Source organism: Choloepus didactylus, chromosome 13 (assembly GCF_015220235.1).
Source record: "Choloepus didactylus isolate mChoDid1 chromosome 13, mChoDid1.pri, whole genome shotgun sequence".
NCBI classification, from domain to species: Eukaryota; Metazoa; Chordata; class Mammalia; order Pilosa; family Megalonychidae; genus Choloepus; species Choloepus didactylus.
Window position 1 is genome coordinate 40,695,854 of NC_051319.1, and position 20,811 is coordinate 40,716,664.

Genomic DNA, 20,811 nt, shown 5'->3' on the forward strand with positions numbered 1-20,811 from the left:
TTCCCGATGAGAGGAAAGAATAGATGAATATTACTTTGTGAACAGGGTGTAAATGGATGTAAATAGAAGCTGAGAGCAGTCCTATTTAATAGCCTCCCTTTTCTTTATAAAGCAGAAAGCACTAACCCCTGTGGAAAATGAGGTTAGAATGCACAATCAGGGCTTCTAAATGGAGTTGAATTATAGTGATAACCCTACCTAAATCAGGCTGGACATATGGCCGTGCAAGTCTTTTGTGATCAGGCAGTGCTTTATAACATTACATCCATCCGTCACGTTCTAAATCACAAACAGCTGTCACTCTCCTGAATAAAATCCCCTGGTAGAGTTGGTGAATCACTCCTCCTATAGTGTATTCTGGTAACAATTTGAACACTCTGTATTATATTACTTCGTAGCTTTATTTACTATGAGCTGTAAGGACAGGTGGGGGTATGTCTGTCTATCTTTCTTTATTACTGGTGCTATACGTGGCTCCAAACTCTTCCTCAATAAAATACTCCATGAAAAACAATTAATTGTATTTTATTACAGTTGCTTAATTATAGTTCTCTTTCCAAAAGTCTGTGAAACCCAGAAGAATAAAAGGTCAATGAATGTTTTTGGAACTAGAAAATGTTATTGTCTTTGACTTTAATTACATTGTGTATTGCTTTACTTTTTAACTTTCCACATGCATATGTTTTATTTCACCAATTAGATTTCAGATTTTGGGGGACAGTAAGTCTAGTCACAACATCTCATATTAAAGTCCTGTTAGACTTAAAAAGAAAACTTTGAGAGAGGAAATTTCGTAAGAAAACCACATTACATAATGTATTCCACGGCTAGCCAAAAATGGTTTGAGTGTTAGAAACACAAATGAAATCTCCTTTTAATAGCAAATATGTATTTAAATGATATTCTCTGTCCTCAGGTTCAACTTTTTAAAAATATTATTTTGAGGCAAACTTACATATTTGTGTAAGGAAAGACCTGCCAGTATTAATAGTAAAAATGGTAATATTTTTTAGTATATACGGAATTCATGCTCATCAGACCAGAGACAATGATAAAAATTTTGAAGTTTTTTTGTAACTTATTTTCCACACTTTTGAAGGTTCATGTTGTTTTTTATTTATGATCATAAAAATGTTGGTGTTTAAAAATAAAATATAGAATAGTATCACCATTCACCCTCGGTTAATATCTGGTGAGAAAATCTGTGAAATGAAAAATACTGGTCATTTTGTTTCTAAAACTAAAAAATAAATAAAAATAGTGAAAGCTGCATCTACCAAACAGATCTGGCTAGCTGCTAAATAGTCTCTTCTGACCAGAAATATTGGCAGTTCTCAGATCATTAATAAAATTTACAAACTTACCTTGTTTCCAGGCCAGATGTATCTCTGAAAGGGTATTTTCCACATTTTTGGAGAAATTATGAGTACCTCTATCCTGACAGGCTATATTTAATGGAGTGTGCCTGTGTTTCAAATGTATGCAATGGGAAAAGAATCCTGGAAAATTGGTAGAAGGGTATGAACAATGATAATGAGAAAGTGCAATGCAGTTTTTTCCAAAGGGACAGAAATACTACCTCATCAAGAAAAGGAAAAGGTTCAGAAAACAAAGCACCTTTATTCTGATAGTAAAAAACAACACAGCCACCTGCTGGTTAAATCAGAAAATGCCAACCTGAAAAGACAGGATTTAGATTTAACATTTGCTTTTCTTAATTAAGACCAGCACATTATTATGTGCACTGCTTCAAACTTGCTTAACAAAGGTAGCCTCATATAATACAATTTTCATGGTTGAGAGAGATATTATGTAACCCATATAGCTAAAAGTTTTGTTGTGGTGTTGCTTAATCAATGTAGTTATTCCCAGCACACTCTAGCGAGGAAAGCATGCACTTTGGAACCACCAATACCTGAATTTCAGTTCTAGCTCTGACATTCACTTTGTGGGCTTGGCAACAATCTCCCTGGGCTTTAGTTGTCTCACATGTGAAACAGTTTATAAGGTTGTAGTGAGTATGAAATATGTAATACACCTAACATATTTCCTACTACCTGGTAGATAAACAATAGCTAGCAACTGATTAATTTTCATTAGAATTACCTTATCTCTGCTGCATTTTTTCCTAAAGTGTTTTCATGGATGGTACTATCCAACAGTATGTTGCTGCTTGTAATGTGCAGACCTTCAGATCACTGTAGTAATCAGTGTATCATTTACTTATATGCAAGGAAAGCCACTAATAGATTGATATTATTTTTATTTAATCTATTAAAGGCAAAAACAGAGCATATAGAAGACAAGAAAAAGAGGGGGGAGTGGGACAAAAATATCAGACACATTTGAATACAGTGATTTATATTTTCCTTTTCTTGGGTAAGCTTCTGCTTAGCTGACAGCTAGCAAAACAACCAGTCAGGGTATTCTGCCATGAGCAGCTGGATGGGTCAGTTGTTTCTATATTTTTTGAAAGACATCAAGAGTACAGCTGTGCCAGAAGCATATGCCAGTATGTCTTCACCACATCTGTTAATGTCTTTAGCATCTCCAGCTCAGTTATGACAAATCTGCCCCATTTTCTTTATCAGAATTTCTCACCACCGCCACGTATTTCCTGTGTTCAACTCAAATTCTATGGGATCCATCCATGAATTGTCATGTTTTGCTGTGTCCAGATTATTGCTGAAGTAGCTCACTTTATGCAAGGAAAGAATTTATCAAGTGCTGTTCTCTAATTTTTGATTTGTGAAAAGAAAGCCTTAGGCAAAATTACAAATCAGGTAAAATTTTCTCCATTGCTTTCCAACTTTCTAGCACACTTTATTCCCCAACTCAGTCCTCCCAACACATGAAAGCACAAGTGCTCATGTTTTCCAAAGAAGCACAGACAATGTCTTCTGCTTCAGAATTACCCCATTATTTCTTCCCTCTCCTTTGATTTGAAAACCAAACTTTTATTCTCTCAGAGAACAAAGTTAGAAATAAGAAAACATAATTAAATTACAACAAAATGTGATTCATTTTCCCCTTCCATCTTTTAATGTGTTAGTTTATATTCAGCAATTTCTGATGCTGACTGCATCTCAGATGAAAACCAATTTAACCAACACCAATGCCATGATCACCCCAAGGACCTCAAATTTCATTGTTTCTAGGTGGACCTGAGCACTGTTACTTTTTCAAGTTCCACAGGTAATTTCAGTTTTGCTAAGTGTTGCAAAGCACTCAACCCTGACTCTAGTTAATGAATTTTCAATAAGTGAGGAATAGATTTTTGCATGGCTTGGAAAGGAAAAAAATGTACCAAAATTTTAACATTCTTTTCCTCTGAATAAGTAAAAAGAAGATTACAGAGAGCAAAGTAACTTGACAAAGTAACGTGAAAAGGTAGAATTCATTGGCTACAACCTGTAAAAGGCCTTTTTGTGTGCATGATAACATGTATATAACATTAAATTTCCCATTTTAACCACTTTTAAATGTACAATTCAGTGGCATTAATTACATTCCCAATACTGTACTATCACCGTCACCCATTACAAAATTTTTTATCACCCCAAACAGGAACTCTGTACTTACTAAGTCCCCCAATCCACACCCCCCCCCCCCGTTAGCCTGTAATCTACTTTCTGTTTTTATAAATTTGCATATTCTGGTTATTTCATGTAAGTGAAATCATACAATATCTGTCTTTTGTGTCTGGCTTATCTCACTCAACATGATGTCTTCAAGGTTCATCCACATTGTAGTATGTATCAGAAGTTCATTCCTTTTTACAGCTGAATAATACTCCATTGTATGTATATACCACATTTGTTTATCTATTCATCTGTTGATGGACACTTGGTTACTTCCACCTTTTGGCAATTGTGAATAATGCCACTATGAACATTGGTGTATGTGGTGGGTTAAGCTGTCAGTATCCCCCAAAACATGTTTTTAAATCTAATCTATTTCTGTGGGTGCAAACCCATTGTAAGTAGGACATTTTGATGAGGTTACTTCTGTTAAGGCATGACCCACCTCATTCAAGATGAGTCTTAATCCTATTACTGGAGTCTTTTATAAATGGAATGAAATTCAGACAGAGAGAGAAGGACAAGGAAACAAGAAGCTCAAATCAACAAAACCCAGAAGAGAAGAGAGAGACCAGCAGATGCAGCCATGTTCCTTGTCATGTTGCAGAGGAGACAAGGATCACTAGCAGCCAGTCACTGGGAAGAAAGCATCACCTTGATGATACCTGCCTCAGAACTGTAAGCTAATAAATATCCATTTTTTAAGTCAACCCATTTCATGGTATTTGCTTGGAGCAGCCTAGGAAACTAAAACAGTGTACAAATATCTGTTCAATTCCCTGCTCTCCATTCTTTTTGGTATATACCTAGAAATGGGATTACTGACTGTGCCAGTTTGAATGTATTATGTCCCCCAAACGCCACTATCTTTGATGTGATCTTGTGTGGGCAGACCTATCAGTGTTAATTAAATTGTAATTCTTTGAGTGTTTCCTTGGAGATGCACCCCACCTGTGCCAGTTTGAATGTATTGTGTCCCCCAAACACCATTATCTCTGATGTAGTCTTGTGGGGCAGACGTTTGGTGCTGATTAGATTTGCTTGGAATATGCCCCACCCAGTTGTGGGTGATGACTCTGATCAGATATTCCCATGGAGGCATGGCCCAACCCATTCAGGGTGGGCTTTGATCAGTGGAGCCATATAAATGAGCTGACTCAAAGAGAAGGAACTCAGTGCAATTGTGAGTGACGTTTTGAAGAGGAGCAAGCTTGCTAGAGAGGAACGTCCCGGGAGAAAGCCATTTTGAAACCAGAACTTTGGAGCAGACGCCAGCCACATGCCTTCCCAGCTAACAGAGGTTTTCCGGATGCCACTGGCCATCCTCCAGTGAAGGTACCTGATCACTGATGTGTTACTTTGGACACTTTATGGCCTTAAGACTTAAACCTCCTTTTTATAAAAGCCAATCCATCTCTGGTGTTTTGCATTCTGCAGCATTAGCAAACTAGAACACCACCCAGCTGGGGGTGATGAATCTGATTGGATAATTTCCATGGAGGTGTTGGCCTGCCCATTCAGGGTAGGTCTGAATTAAATTACTGGAGCACTATATAAGATCAGACAGAAGGAGCAAGTTACTACAGCCAAGAGGGACACTTTGAAGAAAGCACAGGAGCTGTAGATGAGAGACAGTTTGAAGATGGCCATTGAAAGCAGACTCTTGCTCCAGAGAAGCTGAGAGAGGACAAATATCCCACGTGCAACTAAGAGTGACATTTTTGAGGAACTGCAGCCTAGAGAGGAATGTCCCGGGACAAAGCCATTTTGAAACAGAACCTTGCAGCAGATGCCAGTCACATGCCTTCCCAGCTAACAGAGGTTTTTCAAATACCATTGGCCATCCTCCAGTAAAGGTACCCAATTGCTGATGCATTACCTTGGCCATAAGACTGTAACTGTGTAACCAAATAAACCCCTTTTTATAAAAGCCAATCTGGAGGCGGGGCAAGATGGCAGACTGGTGAGCTGTATGTTTTAGTTACTCCTCTGGGAAAGTAGGTAGAAAGCCAGGAACTGCGTGACCTGGACACCACATAGCAATCTGACTTTGGGCATACTTCATATGACCCTCATGAACACGTTGAACTGCTGAGATCAGCGAAATCTGTAAGTTTTTGTGGCCAGGGGACCTGCACCCCTCCCTGCCAGGCTCAGTCCCATGGGAGGAGGGGCTGTCAGCTCCGGGAAGGAGAAGGGAGAACTGCAGTGGCAGCCCTTGTCAGAAACTCATTCTACTGATCCAGACTCCAACCATAGATAGACTGAGACTAGACACCAGAGAATCTGAGAGCAGCCAGCCCAGCAGAGAGGAGACAGGCATAGAAAAAAACAGCACTAAAAACTCCAAAATAAAAGCGGAGGATTTTTGGAGTTCTGGTGAACATAGAAAGGGGAAGGGCAGAGCTCAGGCCCTGAGGCTCATATGCAAATCCCGAAGAAAAGCTGATCTCTCTGCCCTGTGGACATTTCCTTAATGGTCCTAATTGCTTTGTCTCTTAGCATTTCAATAACCCATTAGATCTCTGAGGAGGGCCCTTTTTTTTTTTAATCCTTTTTTCTTTTTCTAAAACAATTACTCTAAGAAACCCAATACAGAAAGCATCAAAGACTTGCAATTTGGGCAGGTCAAGGCAAGAGCAGAACTAAGAGAGCTCTGAGACAAAAGGCAATAATCTAGTGGCTGAGAAAATTCACTAAACACCACAACTTCCCAAGAAAAGGGGGATGTCTGCTCACAGTCATCATCCTGGTGGACAGGAAACACTCGTGCCCATCGCCAGCCCCATAGCCCAGAGCTGCCCGAGACAACCCAGTGTGATGGAAGTGCTTCAAATAACAGGCACACACCACAAAACTGGGCATGGACATTAGCCATCCCTGCAACCTCAGCTGATTGTCCCAGAGTTGGGAAGGTGGAGCAGTGTGAATTAACAAAGCCCCATTCAGCCATCATTGCAGCAGACTGGGAGCCTCCCTACACAGCCCAGCAGCCCAGAACTGCTCTGGGGGGACGGCACTCACCTGTGACACAGCACAGTCATCCCTCAACAGAGGACCAGGGGGTGCACAGCCTGGAAGAGGGACCCACACTTGAGTCTCAGGAGCCATACGCCAATAGCAAGGACTTGTGGGTCAGTGGCAGAGACAAACTGTGGTAGGATTGAACTGAAGGATTAGACTATTGCAGCAGCTTTAAAACTCCAGGATCACCAGGGAGATTTGATTGTTAGAGCCACCCCCCTCCCTGACTGCCCAGAAACACGCCCCATATACAGGGTGGGCAACACCAAATACACACGCAAGCTTGGTACACCAATTGGACGCCACAAGACTCACTCCCCCACTCACCACAAAGGCAAAGCAGGGGAGAACTGGCTTGTGGAGAACAGGTGGCTCGTGGACGCCACCTGCTGGTTAGTTAGAGAAAGTGTACTCCACGAAGCTGTAGATCTGACAAATTAGAGATAAGGACCTCAGTTGGTCTACAAATCCTAAAAGAACCCTATCAAGTTCAGCAAATGCCAAAAGGCCAAAAACAACAGAAAATTGTAAAGCATATGAAAAAACCAGACGATATGGATAACCCAAGCCCAAGCACCCAAATCAAAAGATCAGAAGAGACACAGCACCTAGAGCAGCTACTCAAAGAACTAAAGATGAACAATGAGACCATAGTATGGGATACAAAGGATATCAAGAAGACCCTAGAAGAGCATAAAGAAGACATTGCAAGACTAAATAAAAAAATAGATGATCGAATGGAAATTAAAGAAACGGTTGACCAAATTAAAAAGATTCTGGACACTCACAGTACAAGACTAGAGGAAGCTGAACAATGAATCAGTGACCTGGAAGATGACAGAATGGAAAATGAAAGCATAAAAGAAAGAATGGGGAAAAAATTGAAAAAATTGAAACGGACCTCAGGGATATGATAGATAATATAAAACGTCTGAATATAAGACTCATTGGTGTTCCAGAAGGGGAAGAAAAGGGCAAAGGTCTAGGGAGAGTATTCAAAGAAATTGTTGGGGAAAACTTCCCAAATCTTCTAAACAACATAAATACACAAATCATAAATGCTCAGCAAACTCCAAATAGAATAAATCCAAATAAACCCACTCTGAGACATATTCTGATCACACTGTCAAACACGGAAGAGAAGGAACAAGTTCTGAAAGCAGCAAGAGAAAAGCAATTCACCACATACAAAGGAAACAGCATAGGACCAAGTAGTGACTACTCAGCAGCCACCATGGAGGTGAGAAAGCAGTGACACAATATATTTAAAATTCTGAGTGAGAAAAATTTCCAACCAAGAATACTTTATCCAGCAAAGCTCTCCCTCAAATTTGAGGGAGAGATTAAATTTTTCACAGACAAACAAATGCTGAGAGAATTTGCTAACAAGAGACCTCCCCTACTGGAGATACTAAAGGGAGCCCTACAGACAGAGAAATAAAGATAGGACAGAGAGACATGGAGACAGACTCAGTTCTAAAGAGATTTGGTATGGGTACAATAAAGGATATTAATAGAGAGAGGGGAAAAATATATATGACAAACATAAACCAAAGGGTAAGATGGCTGATTCAAGAAATGCCTTCACGGTTATAACATTGAATGTAAATGTATTAAACTCCCCAATTAAAAGATAGAGATTCGCAGAATGGATCAAAAAAAATGAACCATCAATATGTTGCATACAAGAGACTCATCTTAGACACAGGGACACAAAGAAATTGAAAGTGAAAGGATGGAAAAAAATATTTCATGCAAGCTACAGCCAAAAGAAAGCAGGTGTAGCAATATTAATCTCAGATAAAATAGACTTTAAATGCAGGGATGTTTTGAAAGACAAAGAAGGCCACTACATACTAATAAAAGGGGTAATTCAACAAGAAGAAATAACAATCATAAATGTCTATGGACCCAATCAAGGTGCCACAAAATACATGAGAGAAACATTGGCAAAACTAAAGGAAGCAATTGATGTTTCCACAATAATTGTGGGAGACTTCAACACATCACTCTCTCCCATAGATAGATCAACCAGACAGAAGAACAATAAGGAAATTGAAAACCTAAACAATCTGATGAATGAATTAGATTTAACAGACATATACAGGACATTACATCCCAAATCACCAGGATACACATACTTTTCTAGTGCTCATGGAACTTTCTCCAGAATAGATCATATGCTGGGACAGAAAACAAGCCTCAATAAATCTAAAAAGATTGAAATTATTCAAAGCACATTCTCTGACCACAATGGAATACAATTAGAAGTCAATAACCATCAGAGACTTAGAAAATTCACAAATACCTGGAGATTAAACAACACACTCCTAAACAATCAGTGGGTTAAAGAAGAAATAGCAAGAGAAATTGCTAAATATATAGAGACGAATGAAAATGAGAACACAACATACCAAAACCTATGGGATGCAGCAAAAGCAGTTCTGAGGGGGAAATTTATAGCACTAAATGCATATATTAAAAAGGAAGAAAGAGCCAAAACCAAAGAACTAATGGATCAACTGAAGAAGCTAGAAAATGAACAGCAAACCAAGCCTAAACCAAGTAGAAGAAAGGAAATAACAAGGATTAAAGCAGACATAAATGACATAGAGAACAAAAAAACAATAGAGAGGATAAATATCACCAAAAGTTGGTTCTTTGAGAAGTTCAACAAGATTGATAAGTCCCTAGCTAGACTGACAAAATCAAAAAGAAAGAAGACCCATATAAACAAAATAATGAATGAAAAAGGTGACATAACTGCAGATCCTGAAGAAATTAAAAAAATTATAAGAGGATACCATGAACAACTCTATGGCAACAAACTGGATAATGTAGAGGAAATGGACAATTTCCTGGAAACATATGAACAACCTAGACTGACCAGAGAAGAAATAGAAGACCTCAATCCACCCATCACAAGCAAAGAGATCCAATCAGTCATCAAAAATCTTCCCACATATAAATGCCCAGGGCCAGATGGCTTCACAGGGGGATTCTACCAAACTTTCCAGAAAGAACTGACACCAATCTTACTCAAACTCTTTCAAAGCATTGAAGAAAATGGAACACTACCTAACTCATCTTATAAAGCTAGCATCAATCTAATATCAAAACCAGGCAAAGATGCTACAAAAAAGGAAAACTACTGGCCAATCTCCCTAATGAATATAGATGCAAAAATCCTCAACAAAATACTTGCAAATCGAATCCAAAGACACATTAAAAAAATCATACACCATGACCAAGTGGGGTTCATTCCAGGCATGCAAGGATGGTTCAACATAAGAAAATCAATCAATGTATTACAACACATTAACAATTCGAAAGGGAAAAATCAAATGATCATCTCAATAGATGCTGAAAAAGCACTTGACAAAATCCAACATCCGTTTCTGATAAAAACACTTCAAAAGGTAGGAATTGAAGGAAACTTCCTCAATATGATAAACAGCATATATGAAAAGCCCTCAGCCAGCATAGTACTCAATGGTGAGAGACTGAAAGCCTTCCCTCTAAGATCAGGAGCAAGACAAGGATGCCCGGTGTCACCACTGTTATTCAACATTGTGCTGGAAGTGCTAGCTAGGGCAATCTGGCAAGACAAAGAAATAAAAGGCATCCAAATTGGAAAAGAAGAAGTAAAACTGTCATTGTTTGCAGATGATATGATCTTATATCTAGAAAACCCTGAGAAATCGACGATACAGCTACTAGAGCTAATAAACAAATTTAGCAAAGTAGCGGGATACAAGGTTAATGCACATAATTCAGTAATGTTTCTATATGCTAGAAATGAACAAACTGAAGAGACACTCAAGAAAAAGATACCATTTTCAATAGCAACTAAAAAAATCAAGTACCTAGGAATAAACTTAACCAAAGATGTAAAAGACCTATACAAAGAAAACTACATAACTCTACTAAAAGAAGTAGAAGGGGACCTTAAAAGATGGAAAAATATTCCATGTTCATGGATAGGAAGGCTAAATGTCATTAAGATGTCAATTCTACCCAAACTCATCTACAGATTCAATGCAGTCCCAATCAAAATTCCATCAACCTACTTTGCAGACTTGGAAAAGCTAGTTATCAAATTTATTTGGAAAGGGAAGATGCCTCGAATTGCTAAAGACACTGTAAAAATGGAAAATGAAGTGGGAGGACTTATACTCCCTGACTTTGAAGCTTATTATAAAGCCAAAGTTGTCAAAACAGCATGGTACTGGCACAAAGATAGACATATAGATCAATGGAATTGAATTGAGTATTCAGAGATAGACCCTCAGATCTATGGCTAACTGATCTTTGATAAGGCCCCCAAAGTCACTGAACTGAGTCATAATGGTCTTTTCAACAAATGGGGCTGGGAGAATTGGATATCCATATCCAAAAAAATGAAAGAGGACCCCTACCTCACACCCTACACAAAAATTAACTCAAAATGGACCAAAGATCTCAATATAAAAGAAAGTACCATAAAACTCCTAGAAGATAATGTAGGAAAACATCTTCAAGACCTTGTAGTAGGCGGCCACTTCCTAGACTTTACACCCAAAGCACAAGCAACAAAAGAAAAAATAGATAAATGGGAACTCCTCAAGTTTAGAAGTTTCTGCACCTCAAAGGAATTTCTCAAAAAGGTAAAGAGGCAGCCAACTCAATGGGAAAAAATTTTTGGAGACCATGTATCTGACAAAAGACTGATATCTTGCATATATAAAGAAATCCTACAACTCAATGACAATAGTACAGACAGCCCAATTATAGAATGGGCAAAAGATATGGAAAGACAGTTCTCTGAAGAGGAAATACAAATGGCCAAGAAACACATGAAAAAATGTTCAGCTTCACTAGCTATTAGAGAGATGCAAATTAAGACCCCAATGAGATACCATCTAACACCGATTAGAGCAGCTGCCATTAAACAAACAGGAAACTACAAATGCTGGAGAGGATGTGGAGAAATTGGAACTCTTATTCATTGTTGGTGGGACTGTATAATGGTTCAGCCACTCTGGAAGTAAGTCTGGCAGTTCCTTAGAAAACTAGATCTAGAGTTACCATTCGATCCAGCGATTGCACTTCTCGGTATATACCCGGAAGATCGGAAAGCAGTGACATGAACAGATATCTGCACGCCAATGTTCATAGCAGCATTATTCACAATTGCCATGAGATGGAAACAACCCAAATATCCTTCAACAGTTGAGTGGATAAATAAAATGTGGTATATACACACGATGAAATACTACACGGCAATGAGAAGGAATGATCTCATGAAACATATGACAACATGGATGAACCTTGAAGACATAATGCTGAGTGAAATAAGCCAGGCACAAAAAGAGAAATATTATATGCTACCACTAATGTGAACTTTGAAAAATGTAAAACAAATGGTTTATAATGTAGAATGTAGGGGAACTAGCAATAGAGAGCAATTAAGGAAGGGGGAACAATAATCCAAGAAGAACAGATAAGCTATTTAACGTTCTGGGGATGCCCAGGAATGACTATGGTCTGTTAATTTCTGATGGATATAGTAGGAACAAGTTCACAGAAATGTTGCTATATTAGGTAACTTTCTTGGAGTAAAGTAGGAACAGGTTGGAAATAAAGCAGTTATCTTAGGTTAGTTGTCTTTTTCTTACTCCCTTGTTATGGTCTCTTTGAAATGTTCTTTTATTGTATGTTCTTTTTTTTTATTTTTTTTTCATACAGTTGATTTAAAAAAGAAAAAAAGTTAAAAAAAGAAAGGAAAAAAATATCTAGTGCCCCCCTGAGGAGCCTGTGGAGAATGCAGGGGTATTGGCCTACCCCACCTCGATGGTTGCTAACATGCCCATAGACATAGGGGACTGGTGGTTTGATGGGTTGAGCCCTCCACCATAGGTTTTACCCTTGGGAAGACGGTTGCTGCAAAGGAGAGGCTAGGCCTCCCCATGGTTCTGCCTAAGAGCCTCCTTCTGAATGCCTTTGTTGCTCAGATGTGGCCCTCTCTCTCTAGCTAAGCCAGCTTGAAAGGTGAAATCACTGCCCTCCCCCCTACGTGGGATCAGACACCCAGGGGAGTGAATCTCCCTGGCAACGTGGAATATGACTCCCGGGGAGGAATGTAGACCTGGCATCGTAGGACGGAGAACATCTTCTTGAGCAAAAGGGGGAGGTGAAAGGAAATGAAATAAGCTTCAGTGGCAGAGAGATTCCAAAAGGAGCCGAGAGGTCACTCTGATGGGCACTCTTATGCACACCTTAGACAACCCTTTTTAGGTTCTAAAGAATTGGGGTAGCTGGTGGTGGATACCTGAAACTATAAAACTACAACCCCAAACCCATGAATCTCGAAGTCAGTTGTATAAAAATGTAGCTTATGAGGGGTGACAATAGCGTTGGGAAAGCCATAAGGACCACACTCCACTTTGTCTAGTTTATGGATGGATGAGTAGAAAAATAGGGGAAGGAAACAAACAAACAAACAGACAAAGGTACCCAGTGTTCTTTTTTACGTCAATTGCTCTTTTTCACTTTAATTATTATTCTTGTTATTTTTGTGTGTGTGCTAATGAAGGTGTCAGGGATTGATTTAGGTGATGAAGGTACAACTATGTAATGATACTGTGAACAATCGAATGTACCATTTGTTTTGTATGACTGCATGGTATGTGAATATATCTCAATAAAATGAAGATAAAAAAAAAAAAAGCCAATCCATCTCTGGTGTTTTGCATTCCAGCAGCATTAGCAAACTAGAACAGATTTTGGTAGCAGAGAAGTGGGGTGCTTTTGCTGCTGAGTTTGCAAATACCAAACATGTTGGAATGGCTTTTTAAATGGATAAGGGGAAGATTCTGGAAGAGTCATGAGGAGCTTGATAGGAAAGGCCTAAACTGCTTTAAAGGACTGTGTGTGGAAATGTGAACTCTAAAGATACTTCTGATGAGGGCTTGAACAGAAATGATGAATGTGTTGTTGTAAACTGGAAGAAATGTGATCCTTGTTGTAAAGTGGCAGAGAATTTGGCAAAATTGAATCCTGGTGTCAGATGGAAGGAAGAATTTGAAAGTGACAACCTGGAATACTTAGCTGAGGAGATCTCCACTATGTGTGGAGGATATACCCTGGCTTCTCCTTGCAGCTTGTAGTAAAATGCAAGCAGAGAGATATAAACTTAGAACTAAACTCTTGGGTTCAAAGAAACCAGAAGCTGATGGCTTGGAAAAGTACAGGCTTCTGGGGGTGGAATCCCAGAAGCTACAGCGCAACTTGAGGATGTAACCAAACATGGAACCCAGCCGCCATTTCAGTACAAGCCAAGATTGGAAAAGGAGTTAAGCAGAAAGGATTTGTGGAAAGTTCTATTGTCTGATGGCTTTGACACCTGTGTGCTTCATGTGTAGCCCACAGAATTTTTGCGAGATCTTTATAGACAGAGCCATTGCCAGTCTGGACTGGAGGAGACAGACAAGGAACAAACTGAAGGAAAAATTTCTTCAAAGACAGAGCCATGGAGGTTGAGGTGTGGAGTCAAGAGGTCTCGGGCAGGGAAAGCGGAGCAGCCCACATGCATGGAAAGGGTGAGTTTGCCCTGGAGGTCTAGGGTGGGCCTTCTGCCTTAATGCTCAGGAAATGTTCTGCCACCCCAAGCCCCAAAGAGGGTGGAGCACATTCCCAGGGAATTGGGGAGAGCCTGGCTGCCACCACACTGTTCTGAAGGGGTTGAGTGTGTGCCCCGGAGATAGAAGGGAATCTGGGAGCTGCCCCAATGTTTAAGGAGGATGGGGCTGAGAAGGTGGTTTCCCCAATGTGTGGGTATGTTGGAGAACTCACCCAAGCATTTGGAGAGGAAAGGGCTGCTGAAAAGGCCCTTAGGAAGGGTTAGACTCACACTCTCTCAAGTCCCAAGAATGCAATGTCATTCTGTAAATGACTCTCAGACTTCAAAATCTAATGGAGTTTGTCCTGCAGGTTTTAGGAACTGTTTTGGTCCTGTTAACCCTGTTTTCCTTACTCTTTCTCCTTATGGCAATGGGAATGTTTATCCTATGATTGCCCCTCCTTTGTATATTGGAAGCACATAACTTGTTCTAAGTTCACAGATCCACAGCTAAAGGAAAATTTTGCCTTAGGACTGACCATGCCTATAATTGATTTTGATGGAATCCTGTACTTAACTGTTGTTACTGAAATGATTTATGTTTCTGTGATATTGTTGTGGGATGAATGTATTTTGTATATGGAAAGATAATGTCATTTTGGGGTCCACGGGGTGGAATGTGCCAGTTTGAATGTATTATGTCCCCCCAAATGCCATTATCTTTGATGTAATCTTGTGTGGGCAGACCTATCAGTGTTAATTAGATTGTAATTCTTTGAGTGTTTCCATGGAGATGCACCCCACCCAACTGTGGAGCAGCCTAGGAAACTAAAACAGTGTACAAATATCTGTTCAATTCCCTGCTCTCCATTCTTTTTGGTATATACCTAGAAATGGGATTACTGGGTGATGACTCTGATTGGAAAATTTCCAGGGAGATGTTCGCCTGCCCATTCAGGGTAGGTCTGAATTAAATTACTGGAGCACTATATAAGATCAGACAGAAGGAGCAAGCTGCTACAGCCAAGAGGGACACTGAAAAAAGCACAGGAGCTACAGATGAGAGACAGTTTGAAGATGGCCATTGAAAGCAGACTCTTGCTCCAGAGAAGCCCCACCCAACTGTAGGTGATAACTCTGAGGAGATGTTTCCATGGAGGCATGGCCCCACCCATTCAGGGTGGGCCTTGATCAGTGGAGCCATATAAACGGGCTGACAAACAGAAGGAACTCAGTGCAGCTGCAGCTGTGAGTTATGTTTTGAAGAGGAGCTACAGCCAATAGGGACACTTTGAAGAAAGCACAGGAGCTACAGATGAGAGACAGTTTGAAGACAGCTGTTGAAAGCAGACTCTTGCTCCAGAGAAGCTGAGAGAGGACAAATATCCCAAGTGCAACTAAGAGTGACATTTTTGAGGAACTGCAGCCTAGAGAGGAATGTCCTGGGAGAAAGCCATTTTGAAATCAGAACTTTGGAGCAGACGCCATCCACGTGCCTTCCCAGCTAACCGAGGATTTCCAGACACCATTGGCCATCCTCCGGTGAAGGTACCCGATTGCTGATGTATTACATTGGAGACTTTATGGCCTTAAGACTGTAGCTGTGTAACCAAATTGACCCCCTTTTTATAAAAGCCAATCCATCTCTGGTGTTTTGCATTCTGGCAGCATTAGCAAACTAGAACAACCACTAAGGATATATAGGCAGAACATCCAAATAAATTCATTTCTCTTTGTGGCTATGTTGTCAATATAATTCAGATAGGCTCATTTGTTTCCATCTGTATTCAAATTTGGAACCCACTTCTTTCACCCATTTTGATTTGATTTAATTTTTAACATGGCTCAAAAGTCATAACTGTATTTTTTAAAAAGGCATACTATGGAAAGTCTCATTCCTAATCTTGTCCCTTTCATCCCAATTTCCACTACCTCCTGTAAGAAATCATTTTCATTAACTTCTGGAGTTTTCTCTCTACTATACATAATCTTTTGCACAATGCTTTTTCACTTAACAATATATCCTGGCAATCATTCCGTATCAGCTCATAGAGATCTTCCTCATTCTTTTATATAGTTGTATAGTGCAATATGGTATGGATATTTTATTTATTCAATTTGTTTCCTGGGCATTTGTGTTATTTTCCATAGTTTACCAATAAAGATAATGCCACAAATAGTAATTATTTAGTGAGGTTATTTAAGAGTAGATTCCTAGAAGACGGATTCCTGAATCAAAGGCCAATGCATAGTTAGTTTTGTTAGATGTTGTTAAATTCTACTCTGTAGGGATTCTACCATTTTTCACTCCCATCGTGAGTCAAATTCTGCATCTGCACAGCTCACCAAAAGCATGTGTTGTCAGTATTTAGAATGTTGCCAATTTTTATAGTGAAAAATGGTACCTCATGGAGTATTAATTTCCATTTTGTGTTTTGAGAAACAAGAAATTTCTTATTTCTATAAAGTTATCATTTTTCATATGTTTATAGTCTTTTGTATTTAATTTATCCTTGTACTCTTTATTAATAGTGTGTTTTCACCTGGTTTTCCAAGAGATGTTTGGCCTATTTTTCTTTCACTTTTAAGAGCTATTTATCTATTAGGAAAATCAGCTCATTATTTGCCTTATAAGTTGCAAATGTTCTCTCCAGTCTCTCAAATGCCTTTCAATTTTGCCTAATTGAAAAAAATTGTAATTTTTGTCAAGCAAAATATTTTAAAAATATTTTATCAGTCTTTTACTGAATCTGAATTTTGAGTTATAGAATGGCTTTCTCTTCATCCAACTTAAAAATCAATTTGGATTTTTTATTTTTAACTGTGCTCAGGGTTTCCTTTTAGATATCTGATTAAAGTCTGTTCTAATGTATAGTATGAGATATAAATTTCATTTCATTTTTGTTTTCAATGGCTGTTGAGTTGACTCAACAATATTCATTTAAAAAGTATGTATTCTCTCCAGTGATTAGAAAAGCTAGGTGATTTATATTTGGGTTTTTATTCTTTTCTATTGACCAGTAAACTATTCACCCAACTGTACAAAAATGTTTTAATTATAGAGGTTTTAAAAGATGTTTTAATAGCAGATAGACTAGCAAACCCTTATTGTTCTTCTTTTAGGTTCTTCATAATTTTTCTTTTTTTGGTATTCTCTTTTTGGTGAGCTATTTCTTTCCTTTTTTTCCTATATGAACTTTGGAATCAACTTGTTTAACCCCAGAAATAAAACATGTTAATATTTTCTTGGTATTACACTAAATTTATACATTAACTTAGGGAAAATTAATGCCTTCACACTGTTGCGAACTTGATGCAAAACAAGATATTCTTTCCATTTGTTCATGTCTTGTCTTTCAGAACTTTAAACTTATCATTTAGGTTTTGTACTTTCCTTGTTTAAGTTTAGTCCTAATACAGCTGCTTTTGCAAATTAGGTTTTCTTTTCCATTTTATTTTCTAATAGGAGATAGAAGATATATACATTGTAAATATGAAAGTTATCAATTTTTATATATGAATTCCATTTCCTGCTACTTACTGAATTATTTTATTGTTTCCTGTTAGTTTTATTATTATTCCTGTTGGGTTTTTCAGGGATGCAATCTTTGTAAGTGCATTTTCTGTATGTAGAAACTGTTTTGGTTATTCTTTTCCTGTTCTTATGCCCGTAATTATTTTCTTTCATCTGATTGAATTGGTTAATTCCTCCATAAACAGTATTAAAAAGTAGTGAAGATAGTGGTCATTCATGTCTTGTTCCTAATCTAATGGAAATGCCTATAGTATTGTCCCATTAATGTGGATGCTGTTTTTTGGACAACAGTTTATATTAAATTTAAGTGAATGTTTTCTGATTTGTACATCCGACAGTCATATGATAGTACTTTCATAGAGTCAGCATACTATATTTTATCACATTAAGGAAATAACTGTTAATTCCTATATTATTGAGTGTTTTTTTAAGTAATGACTATTGAGTTTTTCCAAAGGCCTTTTCAGCATCTATGGAAAGAATCACATTATATTTTCTCTTTAGAGAAATAAGGTGAATAATATTAACAGTTTTCTTCACTGATCACGAAGTGGTTATTTTTAATGTATTAGATTAAATTTGACTTTTATATCAAAATTTTTGCATCATTATTTATGATTGTGACTGGTATATAATTCTTATTTGTGCTATCTCTATCAGACTTGAATATCAATTTATAATTGCTTTGAAGAAAGAAAATTAGAAAGTTTTTCTTCTTTTTATATGTTCTACAACAATGTAAATAGCATTGGGATTATTTGATTTTTGAAAGTTGTATAGAATTCCTTCATAAAACCCTCCCTCTGAGCATGGTGATGTTTGTGGTGATCAGGTGATAATATTCTATGGTCTTCCTACAGAAAATGGTCTTCTTAAACTTTCTGTGTCTACCAGTATCATCTTGGTAGCCAGTTTCATTCTTTTCCATAGGAGTTAAATTGTCTTTTATATCAATTAAGAGAAAGATGACAAAAATTATATTTACACAGTAATTTTTAAACAGTTTTATTCACACACCATACAATCCATCTGAAGTTTATGTAGTCTTTTATATGTAATTACTTTCCCGGTGATCTTTATTTGTTCATTAGAATTAGTTTTTTTAATTCAATTTTATTGAGATATATTCACATATCATGCAATCATCCAAAGTGTACAATCAGTTGTTCACAGTACCATCATATAGTTGTGCATTCATTAGCCCCAATCTATGTTTTGAACATTTTCCTTGTACCAGAAAAAGTGAAAATAAGAATAAAAAAAAAAAAAGTAAAAAAGAACACCCAAATCATCCCCCCCCACCCTATTTTTCATTTAGTTTTCTGTCCCCATTTTTCTATTCAACCATCCATACATTGGATAAAGGGAGTGTGATCCACAAGTTTTTCACAACCACGTTGTCACCCATTGTAAGCTACATTGCTATACAATCATCTTCAAGAGTCAAGGCTACTGGGTTGCAGTCTGATAGTTTCAGGTATTTACTTCTAGCTATTCCAATGCATTAAAACCTAAAAAGGTTTATCTATATAATGCATAAGAATGCCCACCAGAGTGACCTCTTGGCTCCATTTGGAATCTTCCAGCCACTAAAACTTGATTTTGTTTCATTTCACATCCCCTTTTGGTCAAGAAGATGTTCTCAATCCCATGATGCTGGGTAGATTCATCCCTGGGAGTCATATCCCATGTTGCCAGGGAGATTTACACCCCTGGGAGTCAGGTCCCACGTAGAGGGGAGGGCAGTGAGATCACTTGCCAAGTTGGCTTAGCTAGAGAGAGAGAGAGGGCCACATCTGAGCAACAAAGAGATACTCAGGGGGAGGATCCTTAGGCACAATTATAAGCAGGTTTAGCCTCTCCTTTGCAGTAATGAGCTTCATAAAGGCAAGTCCCATGATAGAGGGCTCAGCACATCAAACCACCTCAATGTTTGTGAGAACATCAGCAACAATCCAGGTGAGGAAGCCCAACACCTCTGCATTTTCCCCCAGCTTCTCAAGGGGCCCTGCATATATATTTTTATTCTCTGTCCCAATTACTTTGGGATGTGTCTCTGTTTCACACTAACCTACGCAAACCTACAGGTCTCACTTCCTATTAAAAGTTCCATGTAATTATGGTATTTGAACAAACTGTACAAGTTAAATTGTTTAGGAAATACAGATCTTGCACCAACTAAACATCTCTTCCCTCAGTCTCACATGGAATTTGAAGTTTTTAAAATGCAGTCAGCATTGTCCTTTACGCTTTGGCCCCATTTGCCCTAGACCTAACCACATCTTCTTCATTCATATCTCTAGTTGAAGTCTGGACTCTTTTTCAGCTTTTTTACCAGTTGCTATATGTGCTAATACTGACATTCATATCTCCCAAGTTCTAGCTCTGAGTTTCAGGTGTCAAACAGATACCCAAAGTTCCAGGGATCGATCAGGTTATACACAAAGGAATCAGCATCTCAGAATATGGAGATAGCCATTACATAGAATTAGAATTTTTATTAGGGCATTTCTGTTTAGCCTGAAGAACTTATATGAGTATTCTTTTTAAGCAGGTGTGCTAGAAGCAAATTCTTCTTTGTTTATCTGGGAATACCTTTTATCACCTTCATTTTTGGAGGCTATATTTACTGGATATCAAATTCATAATCGATAATTTTTTTCTTGCATTACTTTGAACTTGTCACCCCCTGCCTCTGGCCTCAATTGTTTCTGACAAGAAGTCAGCTACCAGCTGTATGGTTGTTCTGTCCATGAAAAGTGGTTTTGCACTTGCTGCTTTGGAGATTTTCTCTTTGCCTTTCAGTTGTTGAATACAATGTGTCCAGTTGTGAATCTTTGTGTTTATCATACTTGGATTTTGTTGAGCACCTTTGATACATATTTTAAAGATTTTCATCAAATGTAGGAATTATTTCTTCCAATATTTTTCTCCTCCTTTCTCTCTTTTCTCTTTCTGAGATTTCTATTATCTTTATGTTGCTGTTTGATGGTGTCCCACTGTCTCTGAGGTTCTTTCATTTTTTTATCCTTTTTGTTTTCTAATGTTCAGATATGATAATTTTTATTGAT